A 20,637-nucleotide genomic window follows, 5' to 3' on the forward strand; every position below is an offset into this window, starting at 1 on the left:
GTCATTTTCCACAGCCTTGTCTGGTTACTTAGTATTGCCTCGTTTAGATTTATGAGTGTCAGAAATAAAGCCTGCATTTATCATACCCTGACTGCGTTTGAGTCCTCCTATTGCCCAGGCCTAACAGAACCAAGACAATACAGGAGGAAGGACATATTAGTACCTAAACTACAGTAAAAACTCAGGTACTACAATACAATCAACAGGATCACAGGAGCACTGCTGATGTCCCCAAAACCACTGGTATTCTTGCAAAGGGTAACAGATCAAAAAAAAAAAGTGCAGGCACTCAGGTGGGTTTGAAAAAGTTAAAACCCTTTATTTTGGTCGGTAAACTTTGAAACACCAACACGTGATGGCTTGCGCCTTCCTCCGAGTTTATGAAGACAAGAGACACATCCAAGCAATTATAGTAAAATCAAGTTCAGCTGTGAATCCTTAAATCTGGGCAGTGTTCCTCCAGGCCTGCAGGAGGACCCGGCAGGAGCAGTCTGGAAACACCATCAGGGTCCTGAAGAGATTCTACCTCTGAAAAAATCAGAGCCAATGAACAGACCAATCTGACCACTAACAGGATAAAAATATAACAATCTAACATAAACCATGGATTCAAGTGGAGGCCATACAAGGACCATCATGCAACTCACATCATATGTCCATCTTGCTGACGTATACCTCTGAGGTGAAGTGAGGGCCAGGGGCTAGCTGTCACTCAAGAGGCCGCACCACTAATTATTCAAAAACTTCCAATAAAATAAAAACTAGCCTGGGACAAAAAAATCCCTCCCCTCAGTGTTGTCATGGAGATATGAGATATGAATGGTTCTGTTGTCCCAGGCCTTAAAGGTGTAATTATGCTGTGAAAACGGCTGTTTAACATGAGGGTCAATGAGAAACTGCTCTGTTATGAAACCTGTGGACACTTGGAGAACTGCAGTTTTTGGCACTTCTGTATTGGATCAACCAGGAAGTCGCTGTGGCAGGGGCTCTGCTGAGTGTAAACTGGCTACTAAAGGATCCATGCGTAAACTCCATTATCACATTAACAATGACTGCCGCACAGAAGAGGACCCAGAAGAAGACTGTAGAAATATTGGCCATTGCTCCGTCACCACCCGATCAACCTTGTGCAAATTCTACTAAAGCTCAAGGGGTTATTCAGAGGACTGACTCTGACTCTTGTTGCGAAGAAGCATTCACAGCTGCATGCATGTAATGTAGGCCTACTTGTATTTATTTCAGCGTATCTGATATCTGCTGGTCTCTTTATCAAAGTGAATTAGTGATGGATCATGCATTCATCATTTTAAACTTGATCCATGAAGATGAAGTTACAGAAACACAGAAATGCAAAAATAGCATATTGTCAATATTTTAGAGAACTTCACAAATGGTGTTTTCAGGGGAGCTTGTGTCTTATTAAGAGGAGCCAAAGTCCCTCTTGCCCCTCTGCACTTCACATTCAGCTGAAACATACTGCAAGCCCGATCTCTTTTTGACCTATCCCCTGACCAATGTGCTATCCTGACCCTAACCATTCAAGGTCAATGCTTAACCTCAACCATTGACGCACATGCACAGAATGGATCAGGCTAAATCGTCGTCAGACTGATTGCAGATGAGTTGATTGTAGCATGAAGATTTGAGACTAGCATATCCCTTGGGTCACCCAGGAGCCGGGGTCCGCTTGTCCAACCCGATCCCTCCCCTCCTTCTCTGTTAGGAGCAGCTGTGGGCCAGCGCTCCTCCAGGCAGCCCGTGGAACAGCGCATCTGTCATGATCTGGTTCTGTCAGTACCCTCCTATCTTCCGTTATGTGTGAGTTTGTCTCCCCCTGTCTGTGTTTCCCTGCATGTTCTCTCCCTCATCTCTGTATAGGTCCGGTAGGCGTTCCCCCAAGCTGCAGCCTGTTATGCTGATTACCCCATCACCTTAAATACCTGAAGCTGACAGGCATGCAGCGCCGGACCGTGGTCGACCCTGTATTGGTAAAACTATTCCCCCCGGACTGGCATCCCCTTTCTCGTTATGGTTTTCACGCTCCCTGTAGTAAGTTGATTAATCGTGTTTGTTTTCTGTTTTTTCTCCGTAGTTTCCCGTGTTCCCGTTTCCCATCCGTCTCCCTGATCTTCCGTCGTCTTCCTGTTCCAGTTATTCCCGTGTTCATTTAGTTAGTCTTTGTGTTTGTATACTTTGTAGTGTTTTTGCGTTTGTCCGTTCTTTATATTAAAGGTTTATTTTGTAACTTTACTTTTTGTCTGTGTCTGCATTGGGTCCACCTTTTTGTGTTATACCTGAACCGTTCATAACAGAACGGTCCGGCCATAACATGGACCCCGCGGACATGGAAACCGAACCCCCGGGTTTTTCCGTGCGTCACGCAGTTACTTCTCAGGGAGTACTCCTCGATCAACACTCACAGGCGCTGGAAGGAATCCTGACGAGTCTCAGTCAGTTGATTGCCTGCGTTGTTCGTCTGGAATCAAGACAGGTGGGACCTCTCCTTGCCGCTCCTGTGAATGTTGAGTCACCGGCTACTACCGTGAGTACTCTCCTCCCTCGTGAGCCCTATGTTCCGGCACCAGAGCGTTATTGTGGAGCGTTGGGTGAATGCAGAATTTTTCTTTTCCAGTGCTCTCTGGTGTTCGGTCAACAGCCCCGCACATACACTAATGATAGCACCAAGATAGCGTATGTGCTAGGCTTGTTGTCTGGTAGGGCTCGAGCCTGGGGAGCTGCGTTTTGGAACAACCCCCTGACTCTGCAGGCAACGTTCCAACAGTTCTCCAGTGAGATCATGTTGGTATTCGATCATCCCGTCTCTAATAGCAATTCCAACAACCAGTTGCTGGATTTACGCCAGGGTTCCGCCAGTGCGGCAGATTACTCCGTTGAGTTTCGCATTTTAGCGGCAGAATTAGGGTGGGATGATCGGGCTCTTCAGAGCATTTTTGTGAAGGGGCTTAATGAGGAGGTTAAGGACAGTTTAGTGGGTAGATCTCAGACTGCTAACCTTCAGGAGCTCATTAGCCTCGCTATCAAGATTGATAACTGCTGCGTGAGAGACGCCGCGAGAGACGGTCAGGTTTTCCCGTGACTCCTGGTCGTCCCATTAATTTTCCCGAGCAGATCCCTGTGGTACACGTGAGTAGTCGATCTCCTTTATCCTCCGCCCCTGACCAGGAGGAACACATGCAGCTAGGACGTAGCCATCTGACCCCCGCGGAACGTGAGCGGCGTTTCAGCAACAGGCTATGCCTTTATTGTGGGGATCCGAATCACCAGATCTCTAATTGTCGAAAACGGTTAAACTGTCAGACTCACCAGTCACAGGCGGGGTCCTGGTGAGTCGTTCAGTGGTCCCAAACAATCCCCGTCAGCGCATTAATCTAGATGTGGTGTTGTCGTGTGAGGGCAGGGAGCATTCTCTGCAGGCACTTATTGACTCAGGTGCCGACACTAATATGTCGTGAACCAGCTGGAGACCCCGTTAAGTGTTAACAGTCTCAGTGGGAGCGCACTCGCTCAGATCTCCTCTGAAACCTTACCCTTAACTATGTCCCTGGCTGGTAATCACTCTGAGTCGATAGCGTTTCATGTTATGCCTTCCACCAATGCCCCAGTAGTTCTTGGTCTTCCCTGGCTAATCACTCACAACCCGGTCGTTGACTGGTTAACGGGTTGGATTGTGAGTTGGAGTGGTCATTGTCACTCTTCCTGTCTTCGCTCAGCTCCTCCTAGTTGTCCTAGTGCTCTCAGTTCCTCTGTACCTGATCTGCCTGATTTGTCTTCCGTACCTCCTGTGAATCACAATCTCGCCGAGGTGTTCAGTAAGACTAAGGCGCTATCGTTGCCTCCTCACCGTCCTTACGGCTGCCCCATTGAGCTGTTGCCCGGATCTACTTTCCCCACCAGTCGTCTTTATAATCTGTCCGGTCCCGAACGGGAGTCTATGGAGACCTATATAAATGACTCACTTAAGTCAGGGATTATTCGCCCTTCATCTTCTCCACTGGGAGCGGGGTTTTTCTTTGTAGACAGCACCATAAAGAACAAGTACCCTTTACCGTTGATTAACTCTGCATTCGAGCCGTTGCATGGCGCAACCGTGTTCTCGAAGCTCGACCTCCGCTCGACTTCCGGTTCCGGGTCGCTGCTCGTGTGGTCGACCGGTCGGAGCACAGAGCAACATTTAGCGTTATTTAGCATTTATTACGTTTTTCTACTTGTTTTATGTATATATTTGTTACTTTTTAGTTTACCCTTTGCATGCCACACACGCCGAGTGTGTTTTTCTAACTTTTCAACTACGTTACACAGACGTAGCAGACTTTTTTTTCCTGTCCGTCCCCTCGTGACGCTCTCTTTGTTTACCTTCCTATTAACCCCGTGACTGCCGGACAACGCGGAAGTTCTCCTCCTTGTTTTTCTCACCTATTTCACCCGGCACTTTAAATCTCCACTCGGCATGGATATACCCGTGTTTTTCATGGCCATTCTTCAAGTGTGGTTTCTCCTGGAGTTTGTGACGGCGAGCAGAAACAACGACCAGCGGAACACGTACTCCAGAGAGACCCTACTGCAGCTCGGACTCCATCCTCCACACGCCTTCGCCGTAGACTCGCTACCGAAGGAATTACTGCGGAGTAACTCAACCAGCCATGACACGTCCACACACAAGAATAATAAGGTAACCAGAAGGGGGAAGAGAAAGAGCGGAATCAAGGCCAGGCTCAAACGGGAGACTTGTAAACAACGGCCGCTTCCATCTATCGTCCTAGCTAATGTTAGATCCCTCCAGAATAAAACGGACGAGCTACAAGCTAACGTTAACCACATGCATGAGTACAGGACTGCCTCGGTTCTTGCTTTCACTGAGACGTAGTTAAATAAGAATGACGATGACAATGCCCTGCACGTTGATGGCTTCGGCTCCCCTCTAAGACTTGATCGAGACAGTGAGCTCACCGGTAAACAACATGGCGGCGGCGTGTGTCTGTATGTAAACACACGCTGGTGCTCAACGATTGTCGTGAGGGAGAAACTGTGCACCCCGGACATTGAGCTTCTGGCTGTCTCCATTCGCCCTTTCTACCTACCCAGAGAGTTTCCTCAGCTCTTTGTCATCCTGGTTTACATCCACCCCAGAGCCAATGCAGTCACAGCCACTGAACACATCACAGACTCTTTAAACAAACTGGACCACATTTCACCGGTCTCTCCCAAATTCATCTTGGGTGATTTCAACCACTGCTCCCTGGACAAATCATTAATGGTTATCAACAGTATATCACATGCCACACATGCCAGGAGAAGACACTGGACAAGTGCTATGGTTCAGTACCCGACGCATACAGATCTGTCGCCCTCCCCCCTCTGGGCTCTGCTGATCACCATGCCATCCTGCTTGCTCCGGCTTACATCTCTGTCATGAGAAGGGTGAAGAAAGTTGTCAAGAACATCAAGCAGTGGACCAACGAAAGCATCATCACACTGCAATGATGCTTTGAATCCACTGACTGGGACAACCTCCTGGCCCCCTCTGATGACATTAATGAACATGTGGATACTGTGTCATCGTACATTTCCTTCTGTGTGGACAACATCATCCCCTCCAGAACGGTCACTATCTACCCCAACAACAAACCCTGGATCACCAAAGAGCTCAAGGAGATCCTCAACAAGAAGAAAAGGGTCTTCTTCACCGGCTCTGAAACTGAGAAAAAGGAGGTCAACAGAGAGGTCAAGCATGCCATAAAAACTGCCAAGCTGGAGTACAAGAACAAAGTGGAGGAGTGCTTCACGCAGGGTAACCTCCGCTCAGCCTGGCAGGGACTCAAGAACATGGCTGCTGTGAACACTGCTGCCAGCAACACAAAAACCATCCAGGTTTCATCTCTCCCCAACGACCTTAACTCTTTCTACACAAGGTTCGAGCAGGACAACCACCCAGCTGGAAGAAGCGATGTCCAAGCTCAAACCCAGTGACTCATCAGCCTTCACCTTCAGTGCAGAGGACGTGGTGAAAGCCCTCAGGAAGACAAGGGAGAACAGCTCACCTGGCCCAGACAACATCAGCAGCCGTGTCCTGAAGCACTGTGCTGAGCAGCTAGGGGGCGTGTTTCAGACCCTGTTCCAAAGTTCCATGGACAGCAGCATAGTCCCCGAGCAATGGAAACACTCAACAATTATCCCCATCCCCAAGAAGAGCGCCGTCAAATGTCTGAATGACCTCCGGCCGGTGGCCCTCACCTCTCTTGTGATGAAAGCCATGGAGAGGATCATTACATCATCAGGGAAACCCACTCCCAGATGGACCCGCTACAATTTGCTTATCGAGCTGGCAGGGGCGTCGATGATGCAAAAACATTCATAATAGACACTGTTCACAAACATCTGGAGCGCCCCAACACCTCAGCCAGACTCCTGTTTGCAGACTTCTCCTCTGCATTTAACACCATGCAGTCCCACATCCTGGCTGACAAACTCTCAGCCCTCTTTCATCTGGACCAACAGCTAATCCTGTGGATACTGGACTTCCTGACCAACCGTTCACAGAGAGTCCTGGTCAACAGCACCTTCTCCGACCTCCAACACACCTCAACCGGCTCCCCTCAGGGCTGTGTGCTCTCACCTCTGCTCTTCATCCTCTACACCGATGACTGCAGAACCACACAGCCTAACTGTCATCTGGTGAAGTACGCTGACAACACCGTCCTCCTGTCCCTGCTGTCAGGCCCATCTCTGCGCCACGGACCAGCTCTTCAGGAGTTTGTGGAGTGGTGTGACAGCCCCCTTCTGGAGCTGAATGTCAACAAAACCAAAGAAATGGTGGTGACCTTCTCCAACAAGCAGAGGGAACTGGCTGCATCAGCAAACACTGTGATCCACGGGAAGCCTGTTGAGGCAGTTGAGGAGTACAGGTACCTGGGCACCATCTTCGACAGCCTGCTGAAATTCTCCTCCAACACAGAGGAGATTCTCAGGAAATGTCAACAGCGGAAATACCTCCTTAGGAAGCTCAATTCCTTTGGAGTCAGCTAGAACATCCTCCTGACCTTTTACTACTCCTTCATCGAGAGCATCATCACGTTCTCCATCCCATGCTGGTTCTACTCCACCAGCCTCCAGAACAGAAACCGCCTGCAGAGCATAGCCACGGTCTGCTCTAAGATCATCGGACTTCCTGTTAGAACTCTGTCGACCATCCATGAGCAGCAGACACTCAGGTTAGCTGGTCGGGGACACAGAGGAGAAGAGCAACCTTCATCCCCAGGGCTGTCCAGCTCCTCAACTCCTGACCCCTCTGACCATCCTCCTCCCCACTCTTGACACCCTCCCCTGGACACTTCACCCCCCCCCCCCCCTTGGACACCATCACTCCCCCCCCCACTCCAGACACCCTCCCTGGACACCTCACCCCCCTCTCCACCCCGGACACCCCTCCCATCACCCCTCCTCCTCCCCTCCCCAGACACCCTCCCTGGACACCATCACCATCGACCCCCCTCCCACCCCTGACACCTTCCCTGGACACCTTCACCCCCTGGACACCACCCCCCCCCGGACACTTACCGGACACGTGAACTGGCTATCTACCTCCACTCCTGTCCTCAAAGCTGTGAACAACTAGTTCGATGCACAATTCCACTTTATTCTGTTCACTCTGTTTATAATGTTACTGTTCTGTTGCACTACGCCACTTATTTATTCTGTTTATAATGTTACTCCGGTCTGTTGCACTACTCCACTTATTTATTCTGTTTACTATGTTACTCCGGTCTGTTGCACTACTCCACTTATTTATTCTGTTTACTATGTTACTCCGGTCTGTTGCACCACTCCACTACTTATTTATTCTGTTCACACCGGACTTATTCTGTGACTATGTTCTTACTGGTCTACTTGATTCTGTTAGTATTTTTAATTTATGGTATTAATGCACTACTCCACTTTACTCTGTCTATCAGGTCTTATATTGTCACTTTATTTTTCAGTATTCATCTGGTTACACAGAGCTAGCATATACTTAGACTGCTGTTTTCCTGCCATGCACCACTATCACTTTACTATTTAGTATCTGCACATAGCTATAGTTATATATTATATTTATACTCTATTACTGCACTATAGTTCTGTTTACGTCTGCTCATTACACACATGTATCATGTCTGACCTCATCTGAATCCGATCACTGTCCACTGATATCTTTTCTGCACTACAGTTCTGTTTATACCTGTTTCAACAGCCTACTGCATGTTTACATTGTTTACATCATATACGGCCGTTCACATGTCTGCTTACATCTGATACACGCATGTCTTTCTACATCTCACGCCGACGATGTTCTCCGTATCTAACCTGTACTAACACACTAACATCCTGACACTTATTCTAACCTGTACTAACACACTAACATCCTGACACTTATTCTTTTACACTTTATTCTTGTTGTTAGGTTAAAATGTTTTTGTATAATTGCACTATCGTTATTTGCTGCTCTGTGTGCCCTGAATTGCCCCCCGGGGACAAATAAAGTTTTTTGAATTGAATTGAATTGAATTGAATTGAATGCATATCACCTCGTGAGGGTGAGGGAGGGGGACGAGTGGAAGACAGCCTTCAATACACCCCTCGTCATGCCTTTCGGTTTAACTAATGCCCCGGCTGTATTTCAGGCGTTGGTAAATGACGTTCTTCGGGATATGCTCAACCACTCCGTGTTTGTGTATTTAGACGATATCCTGATATTCTCGAAGGACTTGAATAAGCATGTGGTGCACGTTCGTCAGGTTCTTCAGCGTCTCCAGGAGAATCGTTTGTTCGTGAAGGCCGAGAAATATGAATTTCATGTGTCGTCGGTAGCCTTTTTGGGGTATATTGTGGAGAACGGACAGGTTGGGGCTGACCCTGCGAAAGTCATGGCTGTGACCGAGTGGCCCACACCTACCTCTCGCAAGCAACTTCAGAGATTTTTAGGTTTCGCTAATTTCTACCGCCGGTTTATTCGTAACTACAGTCAGGTAGTCTCACCTATGACCAAATTGACCTCTCCCTCTGCTCCGTTTGACTGGACCCCTGCCGCCAACAGCGCGTTCCTGACTCTAAAGAAGCGTTTTTCTTCCGCTCCTGTTCTTGTACAACCGGACACTGGTCTACAATTCATCGTTGAGGTGGACGCTTCGGATCTAGGAGTGGGGGCGGTCTTGTCCCAGCGAGCGGTTTCCTACAAGAAAATTCACCCTTGTGCGTTCTTTTCTAAGAAACTGTCCCCGGCAGAGAGGAACTACGATGTCAGAAACTGTAAGTTGCTAGCTGTGAAGCTAGCATTGGAGGAGTGGCGACATTGGCTGGAGGGGGCAGAGGTTCCATTTGTGGTGTGGACGGACCACAAGAACTTGGCCTACATTCAGACGGCCAAGAGACTTAATTCCCGTCAAGCCAGGTGGGCCCTGTTCTTTGGTCGATTTAACTTTACTTTGACATACATTCCAGGGAGTAAGAACATCAAGCCTGACGCACTCTCGCGGCAGTTTGGACCTGCAGAGGAGGAGGAGCGCGGTTTGGAGAACATCGTCCCTTCATCGTGCGTCATGGCAGCGTTAACCTGGAAGCTCGAGGCCACGGTCAGGCAGGCGCAGCGCTCGCATCCCGACCCTGGTGGTGGACCACCGGGATGTCTGTTTGTTCCTGCCGGTGTTCACTCTCAGGTACTCCAGTTGGGACACTCGTCTCGACTCTCCTGTCATCACGGAATCACCAGAACCCTCAACCTTCTTCGTCGCCACTTCTGGTGGAAATCTATGGTGCCGGATACGAAGCAGTTTGTCCTGGCCTGCACCGTCTGCGCTCGAGGAAAGGCATCTCATCGACTTCCAGTGGGTCTCCTTCATCCTCTCCCGGTCGACCATGGTCTCACATCGCAATGGATTCCCTTGTCTCAAGGTAAAGACACCATTGTGACTATTGTTGATCGCTTTTCGAAGATGGTGCACTTTGTTCCTCTACCGAAGCTGCCGTCGTCCATGGAAACAGCTCAGATCCTCGTGGACCACGTATTTTGCCTCCATGGGATACCTGCGGACATTGTCTCTGACCGTGGCACCCAATTCACCTCCCGGGTCTGGAGGGCTTTCTGCCAGGCTTTAGGGGCCAAGGTCAGTTTATCCTCGGGGTTCCATCCCCAGTCAAATGGTCAAACTGAAAGGACCAATCAAGATTTGGAGACTGCTCTCCGTTGCATCTGTGCCCGCAACCCTTCTTCGTGGTCTTCGCAGCTTTCCTGGGTCGAGTACTCCCACAACTCCCTAACCAGCACCGCTACAGGTATGTCCCCCTTCGAGGCGTCTTTGGGCTACTTACCTCCTCTGTTTCCGACCAAGGAAGCGGAGATTGCCGTGCCATCCGTCCAACACCATCTCCGAAGAGTGCGTCGGATTTGGAGAAAGACCCGTGGGGCGTTACTTCGAACGGCAGAGCAGAATCGTAAGATGGCAGATCGTCGTTGCATCCCTGCACCCAAGTACAGACCTGGACAAAGGGTATGGTTAAAGTGTCTCTTCTAAGAAACTTGCCCCTCAATTCATTGGTCCTTTCGAGGTCGAGGCCATCGTGAACCCCAGTTCTGTCCGTCTGAAGCTCCCTGCGTCCCTCAGGATCCACCCAACTTTTCATGTTTCCCAGCTCAAGCCAGTAACCACCAGCACGTTGTGCCCGCCTGCCGTCGCCCCCCCCACCCCCCCGTACCGTTGACGGCCATCCGGCGTACACAGTCAGGACAATCCTAGATGTGCGACGTCGTGGCCGGGGGTTTCAGTATCTGGTTGCCTGGTAGGGCTACGGTCCTGAGGAGAGGAGTTGGATCTCCAGATCTCTCATCCTGGATCCGTGTCGGGATTTCTACCAGGCTCACCCTGAGAGGCCCGGAAGAGCGACTGGAGGTGCTCGTTGAGGGGGGGGGGGGAAGGGGGGGGGTACTGTCATGAGCTGGTTCTGTCAGTACCCTCCTCTCTTCCGTTATGTGTGAGTTTGTCTCCCCCTGTCTGTGTTTCCCTTCATGTTCTCTCCCTCGTCTCTGTGTAGGTCCGGTAAGCGTTCCCCCAAGCTGCAACCTGTTATGCTGATTACCCCAACAACTTAAATACCTGAAGCTGACAGGCATGCAGCGCCGGACCGTCGTCGACCCTGTATTGGTAAAACTATTCCCCCCGGACTGGCATCCCCTTTCTCGTTGTGGATTTCACGCTCCCTGTAGTAAGTTGATTAATCGTGTTTGTTTTCTGTTTTTCTCCGTAGTTTCCCGTGTTCCCGTTTCCCGTCTGTCTCCCTGATCTTCCGTCGTCTTCCTGTTCCAGTTATTCCCGTGTTCGTTTAGTTAGTCTTTGTGTTTGTATACTCTGTAGTGTTTTTGCGTTTGTCAGTTCTTTATATTAAAGGTTCATTTTGTAACTTTACTTTTTGTCTGTGTCTGCATTGGGTCCACCTTTTTGTGTTATACCTGAACCGTTCATGACAGCATCCCCTCTGTGCTGGATGTCGGGACCTCGATGGTCAGGCACGTGAGGGTAGACGACGGCCAGACCTTCTGCCGCCCTGGAGCCCGTGTCAAGGAGGTTCAGGCCTTCGCCCTCCAGCTGTGTTCACAGCACAACTCGGCCTCCACGCTGGTCCTGCAGGCCGGTACCAACGATTTAATGAACCACCAGTCCGAGGTCCTTAAGCAGGACTTCAGGTCCATGGTGGACCTCCTGCTAGGCTCGGGGAAGCGTCTGATTATTTCCGGCCCCCTTCCCCTGCCGTGTTTTGGTGACGTCATGTACAGCCACCTTCGCCTGCTGCACCTGTGGCTTAAAGGATACTGCATGGGAAAAAGTATTCCATTTGTGGACAACTTTACAGCCTTTTTTAAAAGACCCAGGCTTTTTCGACACGACGGCCTGCACCCTAACAAGGAGGGGTCAAGACTTTTATCTGTCAACATTGACCTGACTCTCGAGTCCTGCACCACCACCACCTCCTGACAAAAACCCAGTGTTGGGATCAGGATGCAGAGTTACAGCTTAATACACCTCTCTGCGCTGCCCTTACCACAGACGCACAGGAAGCAGAGCTGCAGTCTAACACACCTCTCCGCGCCCTCTGTGGATCACTTTCCAGCTCAGTATAGTATACAAACGCTGTGTGCCTCATGGTCATCTAAATTAACCAGATCAAAAATGAACAGAAAAGGCGCTACACAGAAAAACTTGATACAAATCAACACAAAATCTGCAATAATGTAACAAAATCAGAAAATAAAATGTGGACTTTTAAACATCAGATCTCTGTCATCTAAAGCTGTTTTAGTAAACGATATGATATCAGATAACCATATTGATTTACTCTGTCTGACTGAAACCTGGCTGTGTCACGAAGAATATGTTAGCCTAAATGAATCCACTCCTCCCAGTCATATTAATACTCATATTTCTCGAGGCAGTGGTCGAGGAGGAGGCGTTGCAGCTATTTATGACTCAGGCCTATTAATAAATCCTAAACCTAAACTAAATTATAACTCATTTGAAAGTCTTGTTCTAAGTCTTTCACATTCAAACAGGAAAACTGTGCAGCCAATTATACTTGTTATAGTGTACCTTGCTCCTGGTCCATACTCTGAATTTCTATCTGAATTCTCAGAGTTTCTGTCAAATTTAGTCCTTAAATCATGTAGGAGATTTTAATATTCACGTGGACGTTGATAATAATAGCCTTAGTACCGCGTTTATCTCTCTATTAGATTCGATTGGTTTTAGTCAGAATGTACATAAACCTACTCACTGTTTTAATCACACCCTCGACCTTGTTTTGGTTTATGGTGTGGAAATCAATGACTTAATAGTCTTTTCACAGAATCCTACTTTATCAGACCATTATTTAATAACTTTTGAATTTGTATTAAAGGACTACTAACCTCTGGGCAAAAGTTTCTACACTAGATGCTTATCTGATCATCTGAGCTATAACTAAATTTAAGGAATCGATTCCATCTGCATTTAATTTAATGCCTCATCCTAATATTCAAGATTCCTGCACTAACATTAGTTTCTCTGAAATTGATCACCTTTGTGACACTCGACTCTGTTGCTCCTTTAAAAAAAGAAGATAACGAAACAGAGGAAGTTAGCTCCGTGGTATAACTCACAAACCCGTGAATTAAAACAAGTATCGCGAAAATTGGAAAGTAAATGGCGTTCCACTAAATTGGAGGAATCTCGCTTAGTTTGGCAAGAAAGTCTAAAAACATATAAGAAAGCCCTCCTTAATGCCAGAGCAGCATATTACTCATCTTTAATAGAGGAGAATAAGAACAATCCTAGATTTCTTTTCAGCACTGTAGCCAGGCTGACAGAGAGCCACAGCTCTACTGAGCCGTGTATTCCTATAACCCTCAGTAGTAACGACTTCATGACCTTCTTTAATGACAAAATTATAACTATTAGAGACAAAATCAACTCGCTAGGCACCAATTTTTCTTCAAACCCAGGAACCCAGGAAGCAACTTTACGACCTGATATATTCTTGGACTGCTTTTCTACAGTAGACCTTAACAAATTAACCTCTACTATTTCATCATCAAAGCCCTCTACTTGTCTCCTAGACTCTATACCAACTAGGTTACTTAAAGAAGTGTTACCTTTAGTTAGCACTCCTGTTTTAAATATGATTAACATGTCTTTATCAGCAGGTTGTGTACCACAGTCTTTTAAAATAGCTGCAATTAAACCTCTTTTTCAAAAAGCCCAGTCTTGATCCTGAGGTACTAGCAAACTATAGACCTTTATCTAACCTTCCTTTTCTCTCTAAGATCCTCGAGAAATTAGTCGCCAATCAGCTGTGTGACTTTTTACATAATAATGGGTTATTTGAGGACTTACAGTCAGGATTTAGAATAAATTATAGCACTGAGACAGCACTGGTAAAAATACTAACAACCTTCTAATAGCTTCAGACAAAGGACTTGTCTCTGTACTTGTTTTACTAGATCTTAGTTCTGCCTTCGACACTATTGACCATTGCATCCTGCTACAGAGAATGGAGCATCTAATTGGCATTAATGGAACTGCATTAAGCTGGTTTAAGTCTTATTTATCAGATAGATCTCAGTTTGTACTTGTTACAACCCTGGCTCTCAGGTTGAAACAAAGGAGAGAGACACACAGAGCTCTGAATATAATGTTGTGTTTATTTAACTAAACAACTGTAAAAGAACATAACGTGGGTGAGTGTTGCATCAAATGGAGTGAGTGTGTGTGTGTGTGTGTGTGTGTATGTGTATATGTATGTAAGAGACAAACACTACAGCAAGTTGTAGGCCAGAGCAGCAGTCAGCTGCTCAGCCACCAGAGAGAGAGAGAGAGAGATAGCAGACTGACTGAGGCGGCCTTTTATTAATGAAGCCACACCCTAAGGTGTGGTCTGCTTAGGACGGCCCACTGCTTCCAGGCTTTCCTGAAAGGCACTGATTGAAGCAGACAGTACAGGGACGTCACAATGACAAATCCTCTATGCACACTAAAGTCAGTCACGGAGTCCCTCAGGGTTCTGTCCTTGGTCCGATTCCATTCACCTTATAAATGCTTCCCTTAGGAAATATTATAAGGAAGCACTCCATACATTTTCATTGTTATGCTGATGATACACAATTATATTCGTCGATCAAACCAGAAGAAACCCATCAGTTAGATAAACTTCAAATGTGCATTAAGGAAAAATAAAAGGTGGATGACCTGAAATTTTCTGATGTTAAACTCAGGTAAAACTGAAGTCATTGTACTTGGCCCCAAAGGCCTCCGAAACTCAATAGTTAAAGATATTGTTACTCTGGATGATGTTGTGTTGTCCTCCAGCACCACAGTAAGGAATCTGGGTGTTATTTTTGATCAGGATATGTTCTTCAATTCTCACATAAAACTAACAACAAGGACTGCATATTTTCACCTGCGTAATATTGTGAAGATTAGGAACATTGTGTCTCAGAAAGATGCAGAGAAACTAGTCCATGCATTTGTTACTTCTAGGCTGGACTGCTGCAACTCCTCATGATCAGGCTGCTCCAATAAGTCTGTTAAGAGTCTCCAGTTGGTCCAAAATGCTGCAGCTCGTGTACTAACTAAAACAAACCGAAGAGAACATATTTCTCCTGTATAAGCTTCTCTGCACTGGCTACCTGTAAAATCTAGAATAGAATTTAAAATCCTTCTCCTTACCTACAAAGCTCTTATTGGTCAGGCTCCGTCGTATCTTAAAGAGCTCATAGTACCGTATTACCCGACTAGATCGCTGCGCTCTGAGAATGCAGAGCTACTTGTCGTTCCTAGAGTCTCCAAAAGTAGAATGGGAGGCAGAGCCTTCAGCTACCAAGCTCCTCTCCTGTGGAACAAACTCCCAAGTGTTATTCGGGAGGCAGACACTGTGCCCATATTTAAGAGTAAACTAAAAACTTTCCTCTTTGATAAAGGTTAAAGCTAGGGTTTACAAGCCCTTAGCTATGTTGTTATTTTTAAGATGTTTTTGTCAGGACATACGACTGTCCTCCATAGAGCTGGGTCTGTCTGACGTTCCTGCCTGTTATAGGGAAGGTTTTCATTGCCACCGTACTCTACGGAGGAATTGTTGGGTCTATGTAAATCATAATTGAGTGTGGTCAATACCTACTCTGTAAAGTTTCCTGAGATGACTTTTGTTATGATTTGGCACTATAAATAAAATTGAATTGAATTGAATTGAATTGAATTGAATTGAATTGAACTTAAGTAGTCAGATACAGATCTAAAGCCCCTTTACGACGGCAGATGTCCATAGTAAATAATTTACGTTGTACTCCATAAGAATTGAGGTTTTGTTGTTTGCAGTATCTTTGGCGGTATGATGTAATTGCAGGCAAGCCTGTTCTTTTAGAGCACTCCATCTTGTCACATTCACGGTCAGTCAGTGTGAACTTTTTTTTGGCTGTTTTGTTAACTTTAATGAAACACATTCACCTCTCTACCTTCAGTCCGTCCCTTATTTCTGACCCTCTTAAATCCACACACACACACACACACACACACACACACACACACACACACACACACACACACACACACACACACACACACACACACACACACACACACACAACACCTGTTACACATCTGTCCTCACTACAAGCTTGTCTAAGAAGTTGAGGTTCCCGGTTACCAATTACAAGTGAACGCAGCACAACTGCTAGTGCCTAGTTTGGACCAACCACTGTCAACAGCGTCACTAACATGCTGGCTTATTTACATCCAGAATGTCCCCAAAGACGCAGATATTGTAAAACTCAGCAAAAACGCTATAGGTGCTTTCATTAGTGGCCCATATGATCAAAAACTATTGTTTTAACTCACTCTTTAATAGATACTAACTTAAAATACAATTAAATAAATTAAATATTACGGAGTACAACTTTAAATGTCTGTATCATTTAATCAATTTACATTCCTGAATATTGCGCCATGATATTCTGTTGGCGGATTGTTCACACTTTAAATTGGGAAGGAGCTTAAATATGTCTGGATCAGTAGGAGTTAAGAAAGAGCTGAAGAGTCTTAGCATTTATAAATCTCATCAACATTAACTGCTGAGACACCGGGACAGAGACACAAGTTGTCAAGTATTTAAGAGTCTAAAACCAGTGAAATTGAAAGTGATTTTGAGTTTCCTGTACAGACTCCACTTTGAGTGATGAAAATATTTATTGCCATTGGCTGTTTATTTACAGGATAATGTTTTATATTGCTGAAACCACATAGCTCATACTCGGATTTGTAAAACTGGTGTACAGCAGCAGGAGGTCCCTCCGGTGTACAGCAGCCTGTATCCACATGGTGGCAGCGTTGCACTGAGCAGCTTCTTGTTTCAGCACAACTGGAGCTGCAGATTCAGAAGAAGACTAAAACACTTAACACTTATTTTTTTACTTTGATAAAAAACTGCCGCTGCACGTTTAGTATGTGCAGTGTTATTTGTTTTGATTAAATGGATGCTACTTTTTATAGGAGCAATGTCTGCCTGGATTCACGATGTCCAGGATTACAATGCATGATATTGTTAAAGCTGTATTGTTTTTATTAATTTGTTTACTATGTTAAATGTGCTGCATTTTTGTAATATATTTCTAATGTATTTTTACTGTTAAAGCCTTTGGTCCAGGTCGTGGTGGACAAGAGTACTGGTTGGAGATTTGTAGCTGAGCAATACTTCCCACAAGCTGATCAAGCTTCTCTTGCTCACGCTTCAACATCTCCCTCATCTCATCCATCTCAGACGCTGAGGGGGATGGAACAGCAGCTTAGGGGAACCATGAACACCATACTGGACACTGTACACTGTATATTGAGGGAACCGATTGGCTGCGACCTCTTGCACCATCGGGCAAACCTTCACGTTCCCATCGAATCACCTTGGCTCTTACTACAAGCACCTTGGTGGCGCACCAACTGCTTCAACTCAAGTCGCAAGGAACTGTTCAAGAGGTGCCCGACAAACTGGTCTCTCAGAAGGGCTTCTGCATTTGACGTGCCAGCGGGTGCACACCACTTCACTTTCTCCATGAGGCCCATCAAAGCAAGGGAGAACTCCTGAAGCGTTTCTCCTTCTTGCTGACCCCTGGAAAAGAAAGCTTGCTGCACTGCAACATTCTACTCTGAACACCCATACAGCTCCTCCAAAATGGCAAGCATGCTAGCAGGGTCCTCCCTCTCATCATCTGAGCGATACTTTATCTCATCCTTCTCCCTCTAGGTGGTCGAACAGGAAGAATGCCTGGTCAGACTGGGATAGTTGCCAAGCCCTCATACTTGCCTGCACCTCCTTCACCCACTCAGTCAATCCTACATCTGTCTTTCCCCTAAAGACGGTACACTTCCTATCTCTAGTCACAAAAATTAGTCTCTCTGCTCCAGAGGGAACAGAAGTGAAAGGGGCAGCAGTTGCTGCTGAAGAGACAGACAGTAGAACACTTTGGCCAGCCGGTCCCTGTCACAACCGCTCATTAACTGCTTTTAACTGTGCAATCAACTCTCTTATTCCCTGAATTTTGTCCTCCATGATAACTACAAACTCACTACATTACCAGTCATTACTATGATGAAAAGCACCACAAAAGTCAAACCTGTAGTGGACACCTCACAAAGGTCGACAAGGAGCCACTGCTGCTTTGTCTCCAATTGCTCCAATCTGAATGCACAAAAACAAGCCAAAACTAAATTAAATCCCACAACAACAAAAAAGTAAGCAACACAAGAAAATAATATATATACATACATACACACAAGGTAACACGTCTCAGCCTTTTATAAAAGAGTAATCCTGCCGACAACGCCAAGTATGTGGCGAGGGAGGCAAGGCGGAAAGAAACTAAACAAAATAACATTGTAACAAGGTAAAATGACTGTTTTTGTCAATGGAGTCTAGTGGCTTTGATAAGAGCATAGATGGGACATAACGGCTTTTCCAAACTAGGGATGTGCCGTGACTATGGATACATTTACAACCCCACTTCAAACCACCTGAACAATCCCTTTCCTTGTCTTTTTAATCCATCATAATCTTGAGGCAGCTCTCTTTAAAGACAAAAGTGACTAAAGCATTCCGATTTCTGTCATTTCCAGTTCAAAGTGATATGTTAAAAATGATTCATGAGTCTTGAGATCACTCCTCTCCCAGCAGACTGTACTCATTCTCTGTTTGTATATTCTTATGCAAAGTAAGGCACTGATATTCGTACATAATCTACGTATTTATTACTGCAGGAATTACATCTGGAGCAAAAGAGGAAATCAGGAAACGTAGTGTAAGAGCGTCCCAGATGTGCTGAGGCAAACCGCTGCGCTTCACAGCGTTAAACAGAGCATGATATTTTACAAGATATCATATGATTTTGTTGTGCAGACATTTGAAAAATAAATCTGAATAGCAGACTTTATAAATCTGAAAATAATCTTTTAAAAAAGAATCACAAATTGACACAGATATATTTAAAATTCCAATGGCTTTATTATATGTATATAGATTTGTATATATTTATATATATTTATATTTTATATATATATACTTATGTAACAACTTGTACTCAGTTGCTTGATTATCATATTTTGTTCAGTTTAAGTTCAAACAACATGACACTAAGACCAAAGGCATTCCACATGATCATATGATACAAAAGAGTCAAGAAAAACATGAGTGCGTGTGTGTACCTGTCGCACACACACGCACACACATACATACATACATACAACAATGTACAGGTATCGTGGTTCTGTTTGTATAAGAAGTAAAAAATTAAAGAGCTAGATAAAGAGACGCAGAGACTAGCAGACAGAGGGAGAGTGTGAGGGAGAGAAAGTGAGAAACCAGAACTGGAGGATTCTGTTGCATAGATTGAAGCAAACAGGAGGAGGCTGTTTGAGCCAAACAGACAGGATGAGAGTGACACACACACGCACACACGCGCACACACACAAGCGCGCGCACACACACACACACACGCACACACGCGCACACACACACACACACACACACACACACACACACACACACACACACACACACACACACACACACACACACACAAAAACACTCCTCTACTGTCATGTGCCAGTGCTTTGAGCTAAATGCTAACGGCAGACAACGTTCATATGCTGATGTTTATCAGGTTTAATATTTACCGTGTTCACCATCTTAGTTTAGCCTGTTAACATCAGTTAATTAGCGGTGAACTCAAAGTATAGCTGAGGTTGATGGGAATTTCGTTCATAAAAACATTTTGGACAACTTAAGACTTTGACCTGATGAAGATTAGGATCACCAAAGTTATTATAATTAAATATAAATAGGGACATTAAAGTTTGAAGCAAATTTAATAAAGAAAATCCAACAGAAGTCTTGAGACGCAAATCAAAGAAAAAGTCTTTCCTGCGTTTATGACTTAAGACCTGTACACACTGGGGGTGTTAATTTGCCTGTTAATGTATTTTCTTTAAACTGCTCTTTTTGTCACAATACTTTAACACAGAATGAGGATATTACATGGTGATAAAACAACCTTTTTTCCCAGAACAATGTTGATATGTTTTTTTCTGCACCGTGAATTAAGACATGAGGATAAGACAACAGTCTTACCTTTCACAATAAAAGCATAGAATGCATTAACTGTTGAGTCGATCTGGCAGGCCAAATGGTACGAACAGTCGCAGGTGAGCATTTAACATTTTTGTGTTGATTACATTTATACAGATTTTAGATTTGAGGAGACAGGTAAACTGAAGCATACACTAGATTATCACTCCTCTTTGAATCCTGTTGCTATTTATCAATTTATTTTATTAAATACAAGGCTGCTGTGTGGGAACATATTTTTTAGGAGACAGGGCTGCCATAATAGCTGTGGCTTTAGTAGTTTTTTTTTGACGTCTTGTGGTTTCATGTCGTCTTAGTCTTTTATAAAACAAAGCAAACGTTGGCATTGAATGATCAGATTTAGAAGTAACTATCAGAGTTTTAACAGTGAATCACTGCTCTCGCCTCTCAGACTGATAACTGACATAAAATCTCAAACACATGAATGCACAAAAC

This window comes from Echiichthys vipera (assembly GCF_963691815.1).
Source record: "Echiichthys vipera genome assembly, chromosome: X".
Lineage (NCBI taxonomy): Eukaryota > Metazoa > Chordata > Actinopteri > Perciformes > Trachinidae > Echiichthys > Echiichthys vipera.